General features: G+C 41.5%; 1 protein-coding gene across 17 annotated transcripts in view; it reads left to right on the plus strand.

The window, feature by feature from the left end:
* ptprsa (protein tyrosine phosphatase receptor type Sa) overlaps window positions 1-23,447 on the plus strand; it is a 233,836-nt gene that overhangs the window by 44,132 nt on the left and 166,257 nt on the right. The window contains exon 1 of one of the 17 annotated variants that reach the window (XM_063495077.1): window positions 15,777-16,083. The exons of the other annotated variants lie outside the window; for them this stretch is intronic. The gene's annotated coding sequence lies outside the window, so the exon portion shown is untranslated. Of the gene's footprint in view, window positions 1-15,776; window positions 16,084-23,447 lie in introns of those variants that run through there. 17 annotated transcript variants of the gene reach the window in all.

Consider the following 23,447-nt stretch of genomic DNA (forward strand, 5'->3'; position numbering starts at 1 on the left):
ATAAAGGTCCTCTCTGAAACTCGTTAAGCTTAATTTCTTTCATCGCTCAATCATCAGCTCTGTCACAAGTTCTGGCCACCTGTTATGCTGAGTTTGGCTTCATAATTATGCAGCATTTCATACGTCCCCCGTGGCTTTGAATCTACACTCACTCAAAACTTAAGTGTCTCTCGTGATTTGCCAAACTGTGTAACAAAACTTAAACGAAGCTGATGAAAGAGAACAAACAACCTGCTGATATGAAACAAAGAAAATGGATATATAATTTAGGGTGGGGATGGAGAGATGCTATCTAGGTCTATTAATGCAGTCATCGCACTGTTGCCCCAGGATATAGAGCCTAATCCAGAGGAGTGCAAGTGAATGGGACTATGGCTCGGACTTGCCAGACCTACTTAGGTTCTGGTTGAGAGCACAGTGCTGTGTGGGCGAATCTATTCTGTCCTAGGCAGGGCACAGCATAAACATTGCCCAGGGAATGCAGGCAAGCAAGCAGGCAGGCATGCAAGCAGTCAAGCGGACAAGAGTAAAACTATAAGGATGGTTGCCTTTAATTTCCTTTCTACTGACTCCTCTCAATTGTCTGGGCCTGAGAGCAAGAGAGGGGAAAGAGAGAACAGTGTGTCCATGTGAGTGGAAATTACCTGTAGTAAAACCTTTTTTTCTCAGGCCTCCCTCACTAAAGTATTTACTCTTATCCACCCTCTCCCTCTCAAATACTCTGACACATGCATGCGTGCGCACACACTCTGCTCTGATTCATCCAGTCGCTACCGTGAAGCAATGACTTGTCTGCTCACTTACTGTCTTAAAGTTATTTGCGTTTGCTCCATAGCACTCTGGCACTCTGACCTTCTGCCCCTGCCTGTAAACAGAGTACCACTGCTCTCCCATCCACTACCCTGCCACTGCCATCCCCCACCTTCCACTACCAAATAAGGAAGACACAGCCACTGAGAGCCACCAAGTCGGTCAGTCAGCCCGCTGAGAAGGCCATTAGAGAGCCAGCAAGCCAGCGGACAGGTTGGTAGAAAACCACCTCTGGCATCACTCATCACTACTGGCCTCTATGGCTTTACCCGCCTCTCTGCGGTTTAGAAATACACACGCACTTATACACAAACACTCCCTGAAAGGTACACATATATATCCACATGCACTGTGACCTGAAAGCATTAAAGGCAGTCAAATACAGTACCCTCTGTACAGTGGCGCATATTGAAAGGCACATGCAAACACAGCACATGCAAACACAGCACACAAAAATATCATTCAGTATAGATACAAATGAAATATACCCTACATACAACATAAATTATAGATCGGGTTCTCTCTGCAAGGCCTTCCTTTAAACAATCAAAGATGTGTTTCGAGATGTATATGGGCTATATTATTAAAGGTACTTATGTATGCCAGCACAAAAACACTAAACATGCCACAGACATAAGACAGATGACTGTTATTTGTTTATTGTAAGCTAGTGACATATGTCCATCCGCTTCCTCAACCACATATTCAGTTCAGGGTGGGGAGCAGGGACAGGAGATTATCCCACCTATCATAAGGCAAAGGGTGGAGTACATTGGACAGGTCACTAGTCCATTACAGAGTCAACACACAGAATTAGACAACCATTCACGCTCATATTGACCCCTACAGCCAGTTACCTTAACATGCATTTCTTTGATCTGCAGTAGGAAGCAGGAGAGATCCCATGCAGGCGACTGCTCAGTGGTGCTCCTCATGCTCATTCTTTCTAATGACAATATCTACTAGAATTGGGACAACTTATATCTTTTTCTTGTCAACCACCACTGCCTCTTACTTTTAAAATCCAAGCTTGACTCTTACATCATGCCATTGCCTGCTGGTCCGTGTCAGAAGCACCTCTGCAAAGCCAGCAACTTGGATCAGGTGGGCTGCAATAGACTGCAGTACATTGGTTCTTGTGCTGCCATGGTCAGAGCCTCTATGTTGTCCTTCACACAAGCTGTTCTTAACCACTGGTAGATTTTCTTGATGCCACCCTCTTCCCCCATCTGCTAACATTGGCAGATAGAACCAATATCTTCCATGATATTTTCTGTTCCCTAGTCATTACCATTATCATCTGTCTTCAGCTGGCTATGTAATTCTTATAATACTTCATCCAGGGATCTGGCATTTTTCTCATAAGTTCACCTATGCTTCTTGCTTCATCTTTGATTGTGGTTTTAACACACACTTATCCTTTGCATCCCTCTTTTCATTGCTTGTAGAGTCTCAGGGTGCCAGAACTTAAGTGGGACACTCTGTGCACTGTGAGGAGGTTTCATGCCTTGACATCAGTGGACTATATCTCATCATATGTCCAGCTATAATTATTATAGCTATTTCAGATCCCTATCTGATGGCTTGTAAGCATATGTGTCTTGCAATATTCTTACTGTTTAGCACATAAATATGCATTCCCACTTATCCAGTCTGAATTACATCTCGGTATCCTCTCTATGTATCCTGGTGAGGTGGATCAGTGAGTCAATGTTTGCTCACTCCAGGCACATAGCTTGATGTCATCCATGTATTGGAGATGGCTGATGGTCACTTTTCTCCTGGATCTAGATCTGTGTCTGTATACTTATTTGCAGTGAGTATAGGTCATTTCTAAAGCAACGCTGAGCTCCTGATGAAGCTCATCAATGCACCATTAACCTTGAGCAGATCCCGGCACTGCAGAATCTATGTGTCAGCTTGTCAGTCATGAGCTTTTCAGCTCCTCACAAGATTCTTAGATTAGGGAAACCAACCTTGATCATAGTCATAGTCAGTCTATGCTCAGGTTAGGTTGCCAACTCAAAGCATCTTGGTGCACTGTTCAATCAACCACCAGTGTTGGGGAGTAACGGAATACATGTACCGCCGTTATATATTTAAAATACAAAATATGAGCAACTGTATTCCGTTACAGTTACCGTTTAAAAAGGTGGTATTCAGAATACAGTTACTTTGTTGAAGTAAATGGATTACACTGCAGTCTTTTCCTGTTTCATATGTTCAACTATGATCTCTCTATTTTTGGTAATTCCACGCCAGTGGAAACCCAAACAAAACACGCATTAAGAGGCTCTAATGCCTGTGTCTCAATCTCGCGTCTCATAATGACGTGAAGAAATATTTTTAAAAATGATTTAATATGAAGGCAATAGGCAGAGTGTTACAGGCATCGCCCTAAAGAATGTAGCCTCATGGGCAGTGTAGTCTGTGCTGCAGGGAGAATGGACTGCCATACCCGTTATGTGTCTGTGAGCGAGGGAGGGAGAAAAAGGAGAGTGGAAAAGTACGAGCTATCACCGTGCAGAAACGGGAGATGAAAGCGTGTAAATATAATAATAACCACTGCAGCCAAAAAGAGTGCCTGACGAGCCCAGTTGTAAGTAAGCTATTAAGACTCGACTGTACACCGTGTTCGCGTTTCCTCCGATACAATAAGTTCCGTTGGAGCAGCCTTTCAACGCCTCTCTCTGTCTGTCGCTAGCAAAGTTGACCCAGACAACAAAGTAAAGCTAGTTTTCGGCTACGAGCCCGACACGAACCCGACATATTAGCCAGAGGTCCCTTTACTATGGTTCGGAGCCGCGGACCTGTTTTATATACGCCCGGTATAATCGTTTTCTATACGAGATCACTGCAAAAAGTGCAGCCTTACCTAATGTCCACCTACTGTTACTCATTTATATTAAGATTTAAAAATCTAGTTGCTATTGGTATGGCGAGTAACCTTCAGTAATAGTAATAAATCACACACATAGTACATTCATGTAGTTGTAAAAAGCATGATAATATATTAAGTAATCCAAAGTATTCAGAATATGTTACTCTCATTGAGTAACGTAACGGAATACGTTATAAAATACATTTTTGGGCATATATTCTGTAATCTGTAGTGGAATACATTTTAAAAGTAACCTTCCCAACACTGTCAAACACTAGCTGTTGTAATCACCATATGGTATATTTTTAATGCTCTTCTGAGTTTTTGTCATGTGTTGACCTCACATGTTGACCTATGTGACTACTCAACTTGGGCTCTATGATGTTGGTCGGTATTTTGAAGGTATTGTACCCTTAGGATCCTTTCTGACCAAGATTGTGCTATTGGATTTTGTTAGACAATTTGGGGGGAGTCATTTCTGCTATCAGGAACTCGTGGAGTGCTCTACATCCAGTAGGTGTAGATCATGTCAGTTCCTAGTGCTGTCCACCTCTCTATGCTCTCATTGCTTTGATCAGCTCTGAGTAGGTCTGTCCTTGTGCCATTATGCATTTGCAGCTGGGAGTACATCTTGTATAGGTCCTTGGAGAACAAGCCTTCTGTTCTCTTGGGTTTTACTTTTCTTCAGCCTAGCAGTGAAGGGTGTTTTTAGAGACTCAGTGGTGGACTTTTGATGTCCTTTTTATCCATCCAGGCCCTTCTGCACCTCTGTTAATCGACTAATGCTCTTCTGGACTTGATTTTGGTTTTCAGGTTTCTCCTCCATGGGGGATTCTCTCTGCATATAATCTTGATCTTATACCCAAGTGTCTCTAGGATTACTGTTGAAGTGGCATATATCAGCTTATTGGCTTCTATAATGCTATCATGGGACAAGATGAGTAGAGGTGAATAACATCTGCAAGTATCTCTTCAGACGGACTTTGACATTGGATCCGGGGAGTCTCATCCATGGTTGTGTACTGTATTTAGTCTGGCCACAACCTTAATTCACAGCTCAACTAAATTCACAGTTAACTGTCTGCTCAGTCTAGCAGGGAACTTGAAATTTACAGTTCGAGCAGGCATCGCGTAAAGCATTTGTCAGTTTTACCAGATTCATAAGACAAAGAGGGAAAAAAAACTTACGTACTTACTTCTCTTTTTATGTCTTTGTACCTGTTTCTTTCACTCTCTCTGAATTTCTTTGGTTTATTTAACTGCACTGTGTCACCTGCATCCAAACGTCAGCCGAGTTCAACAGAGCTTGAGGGAAAACACACTCAGTGAGGAAGCCATATTGAAAGTGAGCCATCTGAAAGAATTTCACAAGAGTTGAAGGAAGGAAAGAGGCAAGAATAGGTCAGTGTGGCTGGTCACAGAAAAACATTTCTGTATAGTTACACTGACTGAAATGTGTTACGTTAGCAAAAAAGACTGTTATTTAAGTTGTTTTTTCAGATGTCCTTTCTCCCAAGACTATAAAGTTAGATACTTAACACAAGAGACTTGACACGATGCATAGAATGACAAGCTGACTGTGCAAAAACTACATCTGAGCCGTGAACTGCAATCATCAGAAGTGCAACTGAAAACACTCAACATCACATATGACAACAAAACCAATCAATTTCAGAAAGGAGCCTAATGTCAATACTGAGCTCTGGGGAACCTCATCCAGATATTTCTTTAGTTGTTTTTCTTTAGTTGTTTTTCTTTAGTTCTGTGCAGAAAAAAATGGATGGATGGATAAAATCTGGGGGTAAAATGTTGTTAGCTGGGTAAAATCTGGACAATGTACATGCACAAATGGAAAGAAATATAGCTAGACCTGTAATAAAGCCTGATCACACATGGGAGGAACACATTTTAGAGAATCAACAAATGCAACAAGGCAAAAAATTGTCCTAAAAATGCAAAGAAAGCAGACAGATTTATTCTCCGCTAGCAGCATGTAATTCATTGCACTCCCATTCCTTCTCTTCTTCCTGCACCCACCAAGCTCCTATCTCCATTCTCAAACTCCTGTCTATTGCAGTGCTCACTTGTGTATCAAGGTAATGAATTCATAATCTCTCTCAAGCTCTTTGTAGATCTCTATCGTGGAGGGAGATAAGAGCAAGCATCGTTGCTCTCTAATAGCCGTCAGTCTGCCTCTGTTCCCACTTGCTCTGTGTGTGTTTGTGTGTACAGTATGTGTGTGCGTTGAGGAAATCACCCTTCACCACAAACCCCTGCACACTGTCCTCCATTTTGGCTTCCAGCGAAGAAGAAAAATATTCTAGCCTAGAGAGTCACTTATCAGCTAACTGTTGAAGCTACAAGGCGACAAATGTCTCTCAGAAAGAAGAGCGTTAAACACTGAGCACTGGTTCACTTCCTCTTGTTCTTCCAGCGCCTCATGTGCACTAAAAAAAGCACACTTGTCAACCTAGCTGATAAACACTCAGTCACAGGGAAAGTAAATATCTGAGAGGGTGAGGCAGACTCAGTGTAACTAAACTTATGACAAGGGGTGGCTCTCGAGGGCCGACCGGACGTGCACGTGTTTTTAATTGTGTTTTCAGTAGGGTGATGAAATGTCCTCCATTTGAGCACAAGCTGGCAGTAAGTGGGCTGTCGCCTTCAGGGACAGAGTGAGCGATGGCCCGCTGCTATCAGAGGTGATTGTGCCTCAACCCCTAAGGGTGACACAGATGAACGAAAGGGAGCAGGGAGACAATAAGGAAGAAAGCAACCAGGGGATGGACTGGCAACAAAAAGAAGCCTTGGAATTTGCGGTCAAGTGTTCCCAGTTTAATATACCAGACTGAAATTGACACAACATATTTGTGAATCAACATTTTGTTTAAAAACAAGTAAAAAAAAAAAGGCAAGTATGTATGTGAGGATGACTTCTATGAATTGTCATACAATGGTAAATACTTTTAAAACTTCAAAAAAAAAAAAAAAACATTTCAAGACCCCAGAAAAAAAGGCGTACCTAATTTAAAGTTAATTTTACCACTCTTCCTCTCAAAGTGTCCCATTATAGCTTCTGTGTTTATACTCCCTGGACCTTCTGATTAAATGTGTATATACACACTTTCAATTTTAACACGGAACTAAAAAGAGAATCAACTTTATTTAGCATCACTGTTAATGGGAGCTGGGTGAACAGCTGCGATCCGGAGACCAATGTGCAGTTTTTAGTGCACTTTAGTCCACAGTGTCCAAGGGTGAAAATCGTACTGCAGCCCTTGAGTACAAACACAAATGTGCTTCCCCCAGTTTAAAGCTACATTGTAATGTCCTTTGGCATTTTGGGAAAAATATTTGGCACAAAGAACCTGAGGTTTGGCCACAGAATCACCCAACATACCTTAATTGCCAGATTGATTCCCAAGACTCGTACTTCTCCCTCGAAATTATATTCAGATTGAAATGTTGCCATTTTGATACAAAAGAGAAGATCAAGGGCGGCATTCAAAGAACATTTTGATTACACCTAGTATAAGTGACGTAGTTTTTATGTACTCTGATATACTCCATTCACACTTTAATGTTCAATAGGTCCCCTGTAATTGGAGCTGTGTTGGTTCCTGCTCCATGATCCTCTATCCATTGTATTTTAAATATATTAAAAATAATATGCCAAATAAGCCATAATACAAAAAATTAAAATATTTCAAAGACTTAAATAGATTCATCACTTTTAAAAAATAAAATCATCACTTTAAATGTTTATTGTACCCATTTTTGGTACGTCTGACTAGTTAAACCTCGGAAATGGACTAACCAACCTGCAATGAGATTCTAACGTCAAAACCCAAGGCTGAAAAACCCTTTTGTTCTTTAGTTGACTCTGTTTATTCTGGGCACATAGTGCCTACTCCAGGGGTCGGCAACCTTTTTGATGATGAACACAGTCTAAAATATCCTCAGAAGTCAATGTGCCATATGATTGCATTAGCAATAAATTTAATAACGCTCTATATGAACAGTTGCACACTATATAAAACAACTTTACAGAATTATATTTGTTCGCAGATGTTAGCAGCTGTCAGCGAATAGTTATCAGCTATTTTGAAACAAAAAAAATACACTTTTTATCCATAACAGCAAATCAAGTGTATATCAGAAAATGCAAATGCTATTTATGGTCTCCTCACAACAATGATAACAAACACTGTTGTGACAGTGACGTACACTGTCTTGTTGGTATATGTATGATTTCTATACATTTTACATCAGATAAAAACTTTGGTTGTAAGATTCAGATAATTATTTAATAAAAGCTAGACATTTTAAATGAGAATAAGAAAGAAAAGTATTTCTTTGTGCCCCCCTCTCCCTGTTAATACCCTACCTGGCCCCCTGGCAAAACTTTGCTAGACCCACCCCTGCACAGTTACCAGCTGTCAGCTACTTAGAAAAGGATCCTGGTGTTATTTGTCTCTCAGAAACAGTTCATAACTTCAACTCATTCATGTCACCTAAAAGGTAAACCTGTTTCTCCATCACCTGATCAGCTCTGATGATTCAGTAAGGACATCTCCTGGTTTCATCTTCATGTTTCCCTCTCACCACATATCCAAACCGATATCATGACCAGCAGCTTTACAGCTGTGGCTCCAGCAAACATCAGCTGATACTAGAAATTAATATTAAATAAATTCTAACAACAGCTGATCAAGCTTAAACGTGCTGCTGTTGTTTATCCGCTGGTTTCCTCTTTCTGGCGCAAAGTGAGAGATAAACAAACAAGAGAGAAAAGCCAATCAGCTGATCATTGATCAGTTTCATGATTGAAGTAGCAACAGGAGAGAGAGGGGGAGAGGATGAGAGAAGAAGAAACAGCTGCAGCGTAAAGACACAGAATAACTCCAGCTTTGTGTCTTTTTCCATTCTAGCTGAAGTACGGGACAAACTGTGTTCCTTTTCAGCTCAATACGGAACGCGTAATATTTTCTCTGAATACGAGACGATTCCGGTTTTTACGGGACGGTTGGCAACTCTACTAACTAACCTTATGAATACAACAAAGTTCACTATCAGTAACATCATAGCACCCACCCAGCAGTATATAAACCTTGTCATGCTAGCTAGTACCCAGTACGAGCTATTGTAACTGACTGTAAAATGTGAGCACAACGAAAATAAACTACACCTAAACTTGGTTTATATCTGACCCAGATAGACTGCAGGTCATAACTTCTTACCTGAAGTTCAGTTCACCTGACACTCGGACCAGCAGCCGCCTCGGGTCTCTCCTCCTCCTGCCTCCCCTTTCTCTCATCCACCTGCTGGCCTCTGTGAAAGCTCCGCCACAGACATGACTAAACAATTGAGTTATTTTTACACATCGGCCAGCATCTGGCCAATCCACCACCTTTCATTGTTTATACCGTTCCAAAAAACAAAACAACAAACAAACAAACAAAAATCATCGACCCATAAAAACGAAAAATCACGTCGGCCCACCAGGCAAATGCCCGGTATGCCCGATAGCCAGTCCAGCTATGGTCATGCCATCAGTTAACCCTTCGCGTGCCAGCTGTGGCACACGTGCCCAGGATTGCCGACCCCTGGCCTACTCCCTCACTCTTTGATGTCTTTTGTCTCTTTCCCACGGTTTTCAGTAACTTCTGTCTTACCACACTTTGAAGCATTAACCAGAAATTAGCCAGTGCTAAATGCCAACTGCCTGAGAACTACATAGTTCCAACTGTGATAGTGACTGGTGGCTGCTTATTACAGATTTCAACTGTGCTGCAACTGTGATGATCTATGGAGTATACAGTCAGGTCCATAAATATTGGGACATCGACACAATTCTAACATTTTTGGCTCTATACACAACAACAATGGATTCCAAATGAAACGAACAAGATGTGCTTTAACTGCAGACTGCCAGCTTTTATTTGAGGGTATTTACATCCAAATCAGGTGAACAGTATAGGAATTATGACAGTTTGTATATGTGCCTCCCACTTCTTAAGGGACCAAAAGTAATGGGACAATTGGCTTCTCAGCTGTTCCATGGCCAGGTGTGTGTTATTCCCTCATTACCCCAATTACAATGAACAAATAAAAGGTCCAGAGTTCATTTCAAGTGTGCTGTTTGCTTTTTGAACCTGTTGCTGTCAACTGCCAGGATGAGATCCAAAGAGCTGTCACTACCAGTGAAGCAAGCCATCATTAGGCTGAAAAAACAAAACAAACCCATCAGAGAGATTGCAAAAACATCAGGCGTGGCCAAAACAACTGTTTAGAACATTCCCAAAAAGAAGGAACGCACTGGTGAGCTCAGCAACACCAAAAAACTAGGAAGACCACAGAACACAACTGTGGTGGATGACCAAAGAATCCTTTCCCTGGTGAAGAAAACACCCTTCACAACAGTTGGCCAGATCAAGAACACTCTCTAGGAGGCAGGTGTATGTGCGTCAGAGTCAACAATCAAGTTAAGACTCCACCAGTGTGAATACAGAGGGTTCACCACAAGATGTAAACCTTTGGTGAGCCCCAAAAACAGGCAGGCCAGATTAGAGTTTGCCAAACGACATCTGAAAAAGCCATCGCAGTTCTGGAACAACATCCTATGGACAGATAAGACCAACATCAACTTGTACCAGAGTGATGGGAAGAGAAGAGTATGGAGAAGGAAAGGAACTGCTCATGATCCTAAGCATACCACCTCATCAGTGAAGCATTGTGGTGGAAGTGTCATGGCGTGGGCATGTATGTCTGCCAGTGGAACTGGTTCTCTTGTATTTATTGATGATGTGACTGCTGACAAAAGCAGCACAATGAATTCTGAAGTGTTTCGGGCAATATTATCTGCTCATATTCAGACAAATGCTTCAAAACTCATTGGACGGCGCTTCACAGTGCAGATGGACAACGACCCAAAGCATACTGCAAAAGCAACCAAAGAGTTTTTGAAGGGAAAGAAGTGGACTGTTTTGCAATGGCCAAGTCAATCACCTGACCTGAATCCGATTGAGCATGTATTTCACTTGCTGAAGACAAAACTGAAGGGAAAATGCCCCAAGAACAAGCAGGAACTGAAGACTGCTGCAGTAGAGGCCTGGCAGAGCATCACCAGGGATGAAACCCGGCGTCTGGTGATGTCTATGTGTTCCAGACTTCAGGCTGTGATTGACTGTAAAGGATTTGCAACCAAGTATTAAAAAATGAAAGTTTGATTTATGGTTCTTATTCTGTCCCATTACTTTTGGTCCCTCAAGAAGTGGGAGGCACATTTGCAAGCTGTTGTAATTCCTACACCGTTCACCTGATTTGGATGTAAATACCCTCAAATAAAAGCTGACACTCTGCAGTTAAAGCATGTCTTGTTCGTTTCATTTGGAATCCATTGTGGTGGTGTATAGAGCCAAAAATGTTAGAATTGTGTCGATGTCCCAATATTTATGGACCTGACTGTATATAAAGCTGAGACTGGGTGTAGAAAAGAACAGCCCTCCCAAGATTAACCAGGAAAATTCCTGAACTTCCAGATGACCTTTTTTTAGTATACTCCCTTGGGGTAAACAAGAATAAGACAGGGAGACAAAGTAGGCATATAAATACAGCTGTGGTCAGAAGGTTACATACACTCATCATGGATATAAATGCCATAGGAACTTTGGATTTTTAATGATTTCTTTGGACTTCTTTTTCCGATAATGAAAAGATTGTACATGATTTAATGACCTTAAAAACACAAACTGGATGCACATGTTTAAAATTAATTAGGATTCCCCCCCAATATTTGGTTAAATGCCTCTTAGCAAGGTGCACCTTGATTAGACCCTATTGGTAGCACACCAACAAACTCTTGGCATCCTTGGATATTTGACCACTCCTCTTGGCAGTGTTGGTAGAGCACATTGAAATTAGTTGGTTTGGTTTGGCAGCTTTTAAGCATAGTCATAGTGTACATCAGGGGTCGGCAACCCTGGGCACGCGTGCCACACTTGGCACGCGAAGGGTTAACTGATGGCACGACCATAGCTGGACTGGCCATCGGGCATACCGGGCATTTGCTCGGTGGGCGGATGATTTTTTTTTTTTTTATTTATTGTTTTTTATATAACCGTATAAACAATGAGAGGTGGTGGATTGGCCAGATGCTGGCAGCTGTGTAAAAATAACTCAGTTGTTTGGTGGTGGCTATGGCGGAGCTGGCGGGTGGATGAGAGAAAGGCGAAGCAGGAGGAGGAGAGACCCGAGGCGGCCGCTGATCCGAGTGTCAGGTGAACTGAACTTCAGGTAAGAAGTTATGACCTGCAGTCTATCAGGGTCAGTTATAAACCAAGTTTAGTTTATTTTCGTTGTGCTGACTTTTTACAGTCAGTTACAATAACTGGTACTGCGTGCTAGCTAGCATGACGGAGTTTCTATACAGCTGGGTGGGTGCTTTGATGTTACTGATAGTGAACTTTATTTTATTCATAAGGTTAGTTAGTAGAGTTGCCAACCGTCCTGTAAAAAACGGAATCGTCTCGTATTCAGAGAAAATATTACGCGTTCCGTATTGAGCTGAAAAGGAACACAGTTTGACTTCAGCTAGAATGAAAAATACACAAAGCTGGATTTATTCTGTCGTTATGCTGCAGCTGTTTCTTCTCTCATCCTCTCCCCCTCCCTCTCCTGTTGCTACTTCAATCATGAAACTGATCAATGATCAGCTGATCATCTCTCTTGTTTGTTTATCGCCCACTTTGCGCCAGAAAGAGGAAACCAGCGGATGTCGCGCTAAACAACAGCAGCACGTTTAAGCTTGATCAGCTGTTGTTAGAATTTATTTAATATTACTTTCTAGTATCAGCTGATGTTTGCTGGAGCCACAGCTGTAAAAGCTGCTGGTCATGATGTCGGTTTGGATATGTGGTGAGAGGGAAACGTGAAGCTGAAACCAGGAGATGTCCTTACTGAATCATCAGAGCTGAACAGGGGATGGAGAAACAGGTTTACCTTTTAGGTGACATGAATGAGTTGAAGTTATGAACTGTTTCTGAGAGACAAATAACACCAGGATCCTTTTCTAAGTAGCTGACAGCTGGTAACTGTGCAGGGGTGGATCTAGCAAAGTTTTGCCAGGGGGCCAGGTAGGGCATTAACAGGGAAAGGGGGGCACAAAGAAGTACTTTTCTTTCTTATTCTCATTTAAAATGTCTAGCTTTTAATAAATAATTATCTGAATCTTACAACCAAAGTTTTTGTCTGACGTAAAATGTATAGAAATCATAAATATACCAACAAGACAGCGTACATCACTGTCACAACAGTGTCTGTTTTCATTCAAAGGCTTTATGGCTTAAATACCTGGTGGGCCAGTCTCTAGTCAAAATGCCCGGGCTGATTTTTTGTCCCAGTCCAGCCCTGAGCACGACACGCAGTGAATTAATCTGAGAAGGTGCATTAAAAAATAAATGGCTGGGCCAGCGGTGCACATCGCAAATTAGCTCGCATAGACACATTAGTTGTGCTGCTTCTTAATGATGGTATCTTAGCTAACAACCCCAACTACCAGATTCAACTTGTAATTGGCTAAAAATAACTTAGCCTACTGGTGAGAGGGATGTTGCTAGCTGGCAGTTTTTTCAAGCAATGTTGAAATTTCCACATTCTGACACTTCAAATGCTTCAGGAGCTGTCCGCTCAGCACAGCAACTCTTAATATAGAGCGTTATTAAATTTATTGCTAATGCAATTATATGGCACATTGACTTCTGAGGAAATTTTAGATGGCACTCGTCATCAAAAAGGTTGCCTACCCCTGGTGTACATACTGTAGGTATGCGTAATTCAGAACGTCTAGAAGAAGACTGTCATCCTTAGATGAGGGGAAATTGTTTAGGATGTTCAAAAACACTCCAGGAACCATTTAGCCTCATTGTGCTTTTTTGGTTAAGAAGGGTCTACCTTCAAGCTCCGATCCAGCTTCACATCTAAGAAGTGAAAGTTCATGTTTCTGCACAACAAATGCCATCTTAGCCGAACCTTAACCTTATTAATGTACCAACCAGTTCACAATAAAGACGCACAATCTTTATTATGATTATAAATTCAGGAATAACCACTCTTCTGCCTTCTGCCTTTTTTTTTGCATGCAAGCATTATCTGTTTGACAACATTGTTAAGCAGCAATTGTGATGAGGATCACCTTCCTTCACTTGGAAGCACAGCAGCTGACAGAAGGAGGGCAGCAGTTTCAACAAGGTTCACCGCTTGTTTCAAGGATCTTCAAACAGTACATGCTGCTATGTGATTCGGAAACAAGACGCAAGCGATTAAACGCTCTCCCCCGAGCACTTGCCACATCTTCCGCTCTTTGAATTTACATGGCATTTATGAACACTCACAAGGAAAACAGAAAAAGCGGGAGTGGGATAGCTGGAGAAGAGGACTCCGGGAGTGGAGGAGTCTCATTATTCTGTTATGGATTGCACATGTCAGGCAGTAAGTGCTCTTTTTATCCTTCCAAAGCACTAGCCTCGGCCACTGAGCGCATTTCCCTACCCGAGTGAAATTTACCATGTTAAGGCTCACGCCACCAGGGGAATGGTGGTGAGAGCTCTGGGTCGCTGCTAAGATTTACCGCCTTGATTAAATAAAGGGCTCTGGTGTGAATAAGAGGCTGAGGGAGAAATCTTCGTAACATAAACACATGTTTTATACTCAACAGTAAATTGATTAGACCCCATCCTTACACAAACACACACACAGACTTTTACACCTCTTTATGGTGTGCTACATGTCACACTGGGTTTTAAACAAAGAACAGAAAGGGGGCAGTGGAGGATTGCTTGTGGCTCAGGGTGGCTTTCTGCCAGTACACAGCAAAGATGTGTCTTCTCAAAAGGGCTTGTTCCCATTTATTACTGCCTGCATACCTTGAAAAGTTCACCCAGGAAAAAAAAATATTATTCCTCTCTTTGTATTTGGGAAGAAGAGGTCTCTTATTTGATGCAGCGTGCTTCACATATTGTAACACTTCCCAAAAAAACCCTTTTAAATTCAGTCTCATGTTCTTCAAATTTCCAGCCTTTCCTTTAGTCCTTAAAGCTCCAGGAAGGTGCTTTGCCATAATTAGCTGCATTTTGCTGGGACAAAGCATTTTTTTAAAAACCCACAGCTTAACATATGACAGTCTGAAACAAAGCAAAATGTAACTGGTTTAGCCAAAGACGGAGCAACAATTTTCAGTTTGCAAAGGTAGGTGAGTATGGGGTCAACTGATTGATGTGCCTCCAGTGTGTGCCTAGGCTCCCTGCTGGATATAGTGGACACCAGCTGGCACTGTTCAAATTCAAATCCTACAAGCCAATCAGGATCGCCTTTTCAACTAAAAGCCAATGTGATTGGGTGACACCTTGTTTCTACGATGTGTGTGTGTGTGTGTGTGTGTGTCACACTTTATCACAATGGCAACACTTATTTCGACTTGTTCACTGGTCACTCTAATACAGTTTCAAACAACTATGCTGATCTTTTTGCAGGTTATGTGGGCTGATCTACACTGAACATCCACACATATGGAGAAAAGGTCAATTTGATCTACAGTTAGACTAAGAACAGTTTTACAATAACCTGTGCTCTTAAAGAGACTTCATGTTGTTAAAAGCGTTTCATGTAAATGCGTGTGTTTGCCTCTTCTTAGTCCTGCCACTGCAGCCCAGATTTGTAAACCCAAAGATCAGCAGCAGTAACTCGTTTCGTTACAGGCCACTTTGTGTTATGATTTCCTACTAACGTGCATGAACGCACCACATGGTGCGATTTACGATGTAGGAGAAGTCAAGAGACGAAGTTTATGAGGCGGCATTGAACGCAGCACAGGACTCCCTATGTTTTTTTCCCCTCCGCTTCATAGGGGAGGGAGAATGTTGGGGGGTGTTTGACTCCTGTCTCCCCACCCCCAGCCCGTACGGAGTGGCTTTAGGAAGAAAAGAATCCAAACCTGCAACTCGGAGATAACGAGACACACACCAATAAAGAGATACACATTTGGAGATCCGCGCGCGGCGGTGTCGCGCACGGATTATTATAGGGCATTTTATTTTTCTTTCACTGAGGAGATTCTGGCTTGGAGCGTCTGATCTTGGGGGGGGGGGGAAGGAATACAAATGTACGGAGAATAAAAGGAGTATTTCATACGTGCTCTCTTCGCTAACAAGTGACTGCCGCTGGAGAAAGTGGAATATAGTGGGGGTTTTTTCTGCCGCAGGAGATTCAACGTAACTGTTTATTTTTATTTGCTCTGAGGGAACTGACCGCTTACCCCAAGCATACGGATTTAAAACCTGTCCCCAGTAAACCAACCGGGGGGGTAGTCTCAAAAGTACTTTTCTCACGCCGCTGAAGTGAGTGCAACTTTTTCCTCCTTCTTAACTCTTCTTAATGCTTGAAATCAGTTCAGGTGAAAGGTGCGAGACCTAAGAGTGGGCTCGGGCTATATCTGTATGTTTATATATTTCAAGCTTTGCTGTGATTTTGTATCTCAGCTCGCTGGAGTAACCAAGAAGAGATGTTAATTTTAGTCCGTTTTTTCTCTTTCAACATGCTTTTATAAATAAATCTTCCGTGAATAATTTTGTGTTAACATTCAAACTGAAAAAACAAAACTTTAACATCTTTGCGTTTTTAGTGAGCTTTCTAACGATGGGGCTCTGCTTCTGTAGCATCTGAAGATAAAAATGCTTCTGTTACTCGCTCGCCTGTAGAGGGTAACCGTTAATCAGTAAGTGTAATGCTTGGCAGTATAGTCAAAAGTAACGGAATATTTAAGTATTTTGATAGTACTTAAATGTTTAAGTAACTTGCCCATTGAAAGGTTAGAGTGTGTTAAATGGTTACTGTATGATTTACATTAAAAAGTACCAGGTGCCTTTTAATACCCCTCCAACACTATGGCAGTGTGAAAACGTATGGATAGTGGAATCATGGTTTGGATACATTTCCAGGCAAGACCTTTGATGTTGTTCTTGTTCCTCTTATCATCCTCCTAATCATCACCATTAATATTATTTGTTTAAGATGATTTCCAGGTCATCTTCATTTTTATAACATTTGAGGCTAAACCTTTTCCAAGGCAATGACCTTCACCAGAGAACACTGTCACCCTCCTCACCCCCAGTGCTCCCACCCTAACCGCAAATGAAAAGCAAAAAACAAAAGATTAGTACCTCTGCTGCTTTTTAAAATGGATTTTGTGGAAAATATGAGCTCAAATATAGAGGTTTTGATTCTTGATGTTAGTGGTTATTGAGGCAGTGAACTATCTGGGAAGTTTTCGAAGTTCAGAAGTGAGATGCGCCTTTGCTCTGAGGGAACGAATTCTGTCATGTGGACCTGTTATTGCTACTTACAGAATGTTTTGTCCCATTTCACGTCTCGCTTCACTTAAGACAATTTTCCAATATGATGCATAATTAATAAGCTCTGTTTAGTCAAGCAAAAAAAAAAAAGAAGAAAGAAAACACATGATAAAACCCCCCCTTTTTTGTAAATCAAACTCATCAGTCCTGCATTCCAGCATTCAGTCAGCCTGCTAACTTAAATAAATAAACCCATTTGTCTTATGATGAGAGTCACATGTCTATTGTCAGTAGCAAGAAGGAGTCTTGTCCTTTAGAGTAATTGGACAACACGTAAACCAAGACGCTGCATGTCAAGTGTGTTCTGGATTCTTAATGTGGCTTTAATTGAACAATTTATCACCCCTGATCACTGTCAAATAACTGGGCAAGAAAGACAACAGGCAATGAAAATGCCAGGGATTAAGCTGGCAGGCATATCCCACTAAGCGTGACCAGTGTGTCTGTCACAGCAGCATCTGCAAGGTGCTGTTTTATTTAATTTAGCCGATTTATTTATTTTTTGTATATAGAAATCACAAGTCAGTGCCTGCTTGAGTGGCACTCTCCTAAGAAGTGGCAACGCATAGCGGGGGAAGGAAGGGGCCACGAGAACATTACATCTTTGAAAAACTTCTTTTATTGGACCAAACTTTTGATTTCTCCCCGGAGCTCCTTTCCCTACACTTGGAAGAAAAGCTAATTGAATTGTGCCCCGGATATGATGCTTTTTTTTTTCCTCCCCCAAGTATGGAGGTCTTGCAGAAGTGTCCTCCTCAGGGTTTTGAAATTCATTTCCTTTGCAATTTATTACTTTCTGAGCTGTTTTTCTTTATTTCCCCTACCTCAACAGTAGGGTGTATTCTCTCCATTTTTGAAAGCATCAAAGTGGAGAAGAGAGAGAGATCCAAGATAGCTACAGGCGTTGCATGCGATGAGTTATTCAGCCGTGTATTTTACTTGAGGTAATTGAACTTTTTAATCGTCTTTCTTTAATATTTTTGACATTTTTGACACACGACCGGCTTAAACACTGTGTGGTAATCAATTTTCATAGCACCAGCAACGCTCTTGATGCCTTAAGACGCTTTTATTGTTTGACTTTCCAGATGCGGTGCTGAAACTGAAACTCACAACCATCAACATCTTTTCAAGTTGTTTTTTTTTCTTCTTTTAAAAAAAAAGTCTATCTGTTACTTGCAAATACAATGCTTATTTTTGATGCTGGGGTGCAGTCGATGAGTGCTTGAAGTTTGTCACCCCCGGTGCATTGGGGTATATGGAAGTATATGAAAAGCAGGTACATTATCTGGAGGCCAGAGATCACTAACCTCGACCAAGGCCAGTACTCAAATTAAACATCATCATTTATTTAAAAATACTGCGCGGACACATCGAGTAACAATATACATCAGCCCACAATTATGCTCATTACAACCCTGCAACACGCTTACATTCTGAAGCAACCGATGTTACTTGCACACTACCTTAAGTGGGGCCCATTAATGAAGTATTTCTACTGAGAAACCAATCTAAGTCGTCCATTGGTTGATTAAGGAGGCATGGTAACATTTGTTAGCTCCTGGGAGGCCCCCTAAAGCCCGTCTGTTATGCAGCTGTCTGCTACACAACCTCTCAAGCTGGCGCTGATGTGACTAAATTTCCAGGATATACACCAAAATGCATTAAGCTGTTTCTTTGCCCATGTGCCACCTCTCTAGTCAGTTTAATGAAAATCGGCCTAGCAGCATTTGCATAATCCTTCTCACAGACAAATAGACAAGCTGCAACAAAAACATAACCCCTATGGTAAAGGTAATAAAAACTGTGACCCAGTTCCACTGGCAGCCACACAAGCTCATGCCTTAACACTCCCTCCACCATGTTTGACAAATGATGTTGGACATGTTTTAGATTATGAATCCTTCCTTCCCTTCTCTTCTTAACATTCAGATAAGTTTATTTTAGGTTCTCTAAGAACTTTGACCTTATGATATACCTTTTGATATGCCTACCTCCGTAAGAGGCTTCTTTCATCTTATGGTCTTGCTAAGGCTTTATTTTTATTTTTTAAATAAAAATCAAACAGCAGAACCTGAAAAATATACTTTGCTTGTTATTCATTTGTCTCTGTTTTAGGCTGTAAAATAAAGCGGACTTATCAGAGAGGGAGAGCTTTGATAGGCTGTCACTTTGATAGACTTACTTTTATCAACACCTCTTTGGACTTTGTGCATTACAACCGTATTTAGTTTCATTGAACAGCTTCTAAACACAGTTAGATCTGTCCCACACCATTTGTCATGATGAAACAAGGAAACTGTCCACACATGTTCAAGAACCTATTAAAACACAGGGAGTGTGCAAAAATGGCGCTAATTCCTCACATTTAATCACCTTGAATTAAAGTTGGAAGTGTACACTTCAGTCACAATCAATCAATCGTGGCAATGTACAGACCAAAAATTACCAAAACTGTGCCACTCACCAAACATCCTGCTGCTTGCAACTTTATGTTATCAGGCTACCAACCCTTGATAACCTCTACTAATATAAACTTGACCTTATTTACTTTACTTCATTTGCAAGGTTGTCAAATATTTAGCAGTTATGACAATACCAAAGCATCAATCAACGCATTTATCTTACTCAAGAGGACACAACGATATTACACACTTAATTTATCTATTTTTTTAGGCTTTTAGGACCACTTTCTTACTAGCCTGTGCCCTGTTTATTTTATTCAAATCCAAATTAACAGAGTTTTGGTGGCATTGAGTGCTTTGCAATTATTCACATTGCACTTGACGCAACAACACAGTTAATAACAGCTGCTCTGAAGTGACTGTTGTGGTAGAGAGAAAGAGAGAAATGCGGCACGTTATGCAGAGGCACTGTTGCACTCACAGCTAATTGTGTTTATTCATTTTAATTTGCTCCAAGTGCTAAATCAGTGCTCTTCCAGCGACACGAGGTGCAATTAGCTTGACTGTGAAAACAGGAGGCAGTGTGTCTTCTAAAGTGTCCCCTCCTCTCCTCTTTGATTTGTGTATTATCCATCCTTTGTCCTTCACATTTCTTCCTACTTAACCAGGCTGGAGACACACTCGATAAAAGTAGCATCTAACCGCTTCATAGTATGAGCGTCACCGTGCAAAAAGTGGGAAGATTACGTAACTTGTCGCAAAACTAAAATTCAGTTTGTTTTTAGAAAAAAAGAGGTGTCATTGTTTTTTTTGCCAAGTTTTTGATGGGTCATATATTAAGGACATGTACAGTTTAAGGAAATTTTAATGCATTAAAGTACTTGTTTTGCAATAAAGTGTTGGGCTTCTGTATTTCAAAGTAAAGGGGTCACATTTGGGCATTGAACTGTAGCCTATTAGTTGTATGGTTTCACCAATAATAAAAAGTTATTACTGAACTCTCTTAGCCTGAAACAGCGATATATGCCTATAAGTCTATGTTCATATGCAACTGTAAGACAAAGCAGACTGTAGGGCAACAGAATACATGGTGGCTGTGTAAAGGCAAACAGCTGTTTATGTTTTTGGCACTCTTTTTGTTGCAAAAACCCCACAGCATATCTTTGTCTGCATCGCTTTATCTGCAATGTGTGGTGCACTGCATTACATACCATGTACCTGTTTTTGAGTTTTGAAACAAGTCAGATCAGACCTCTGTTTGTGCAGGCCCAGTTACCAAGAAACACCTTCTGCTTTCCTGAGAGAGAGAGAAAAAAACAAGATAAAAAGATAAGTGCAAACTGCAGGTTGGCAGTTTTCTAGAAGATCTCTTCAATTCACTGGATCCTCCTGTTTTCGACTTGTCCATAGGTGGAGACACGCGAGACTTGCGACTTGCAGAGAATGTTTGACTATTCACTCAGACACCAGTGTTTGGATGCCTTAGGTCTAAAGTTTGTAGCTCAATTCCTTTTAGAACTTTGTTCCGAACTGGCGGGGAACCCCCAAAAGTCACAGTTTACCCACCAACTGAAGTCTAAAGGTTACCACTCCAAAGAAAGCCATCAATGGATTTGAACAGAGATGACACAGGTTGAGAGGCATGGGGCCAGATAAGACAAGGCTGTGATAATGTGTGTGAACTCAGCAGCATTGATCTGTTTCTGGCTGACTTTAAGTCCCCTTTGCATCTTGGCTGTCTCTTGGGCTCCTCTGGTGTTTTCTCATCCTTGGTTTTCTTCATGCCTCTGTCTTCTTCACTTAATTTGTTTCTTTCCCTCAGAAATCTTTCTCCATTTTCCTATTTAGTTTTCAGGTTTTTGACACAACTCCAAACTGTCCAGGTGTAAAATACCGGGGATTAAGATAAGATTCAAAACTCTTCTCTTTCTCTGTGTGTCACTCGTGCATATTTGAATCCGTATATCACGCCCTTTCTTTTTTCCTGATTGCATTGCTTTTTTTAAATTTATCATATCATTGGCACATTTATACCTGAATATTATTTTTCCTAGAGATATGCCTTAGTTGGAGAATGTGCAGTCATATTATTGTGTTGTATGCAGAGGTGAAGGTAGACCCTCATTCGCATGAACATACTAATCTCTGCCAGACTATCTGCTAAAGCTTTTGAGAATACATAAGCACAAAACAAAAACAAAAAAAGAGAATACATAAGCACACTGCAACCTCCCCAGCTTCCTGCCCATCCCCTTTGGTTCCACCAGGTTTTAGAAAAATGATTCGCTTCAGCTCCTTCTGATGAAGTGACAGTAATCTGCTTTTGACTACAAGCAGGAGCAGACCTTCTGTTGATGCCTGCTACTTTCTCATACAGTTCAGTCTCGTGTAAGATGTAACACCCTTGAACAAGCATAGCGCCTGAGAGAGAAAACTGTACTAGACACAGAGTTTTCACACAAACACCAGTTTACTCTCATTTCCCTATGGCCCTGAACCCATCCCCTTTTATAGTTATAAAGTTAATGTGAACTCCTGCCTCATGGTGAGAAGTAATTAACAGTCTGTGACAGCCTACAAATGGGTGTGTCTGGTCCTGTCTCTCTGCCTGCATCCCCTATGGGGGTCTCCTGATGCTTGCTGTTGGGCTGTTCCTATGTTAAGTGTGATTACCAGCTGGCTTCTCCCAGATTGATGCACTGAGGTTCCCCTTGGGGTGTCTGCCTCCTTCTCGTCTTTGCAAAATAAGTCTGGCAGGAAAGGCTGTCCTGTGCCCTGGCAGTTTGACCCCTGTGAGGTTTTACACAGGGGTGGTAGCCTGTTTATGTCTGTGTGTGTTTGGGGAGGTTAAACCTGACGGATTCAAACAGGTTGCAGTTAGCTCATTTAAACCCTGCTCTTGTAGGCCATTCGATGGAGCACATTTGACTGTTGAGTCATCTGCACAAAACATATCTGAGAACTAGTTTTAAAAAACACTGTAGTTTGAGTCGGTTTGAGCTTTGTAAGGTAAAAACTTTTCTAACACTTTACCAGGAATGTGTCTACCATCTTGTCTGTCCATTTAAGTATGTTTTAACTTAACATACTTAATGTCTTGTTGCACCCAGCCACACCACATTTAATTTAGCTATTGGTGCTTTGCTAAATGGACAGTCTAACTTGTGCTTCAATGACATAGACTGATTGATTTGTTAATGTTCTGCATCGTTCCTCCATTTCTTACAAACTCCTCGAATTACATATACAATTGATAGAGTAAGCAACCAGTATGATGAGAGCAGCTTTTAAATAAATGTGCATTTGGATCAAGCTTTAGCTTGAGAATAATGCTGCAGCATCTTTCTTCTGAAAACAACCTGGATTTGATGTTGAAAAGGCTGCACAATGCACACACAAAATCCATACAGTATGCAGTTATTGTTGCATTTATTGCTAATTGAAACCGTGTTAGTGTATTCATACATTAGCAGAGCATTGTTGAACCTTTTTTTTTATTCTAAGGGTCACAGCTTTAACTAATTCACGCCAAACATGGGCTTATCCCAGGTTGTTGCTCCAGTGTGGTGTTGTAATGAGATGTGAGTGGGTTTGTGTGTGCATGTGTGTGCTAAAAAGCTGTTAATCCGCTGGTGCTTATTGTGCAGACACAGAAAGCTCAAGGCAAGATGGCTTGGCACCATTCGGATGACTCCCCCCCCAATCACCACCACACCCCATCTGTGTCCCCACCACTACCACCACCACCCTGTCCTTTTGTTCCTGCCCTCTCCACCACATGCACAACCTCACCCAAACTTTAGGGGACATCTGTTACAAGGGGAAAAGAAAAAAGGAGCGGAAAGGGAGGGAGGAGGAGAGCGCAAGGAGGTACTCTTAGCTAAGAGGTGGCGGGTGAGGGATGGAGGTCGCAGAGAAACACGTGTAATCAGGGTAGTGGGGGTT

This window comes from Pelmatolapia mariae, linkage group LG15 (assembly GCF_036321145.2).
Source record: "Pelmatolapia mariae isolate MD_Pm_ZW linkage group LG15, Pm_UMD_F_2, whole genome shotgun sequence".
In the NCBI taxonomy this organism is placed as follows: Eukaryota; Metazoa; Chordata; class Actinopteri; order Cichliformes; family Cichlidae; genus Pelmatolapia; species Pelmatolapia mariae.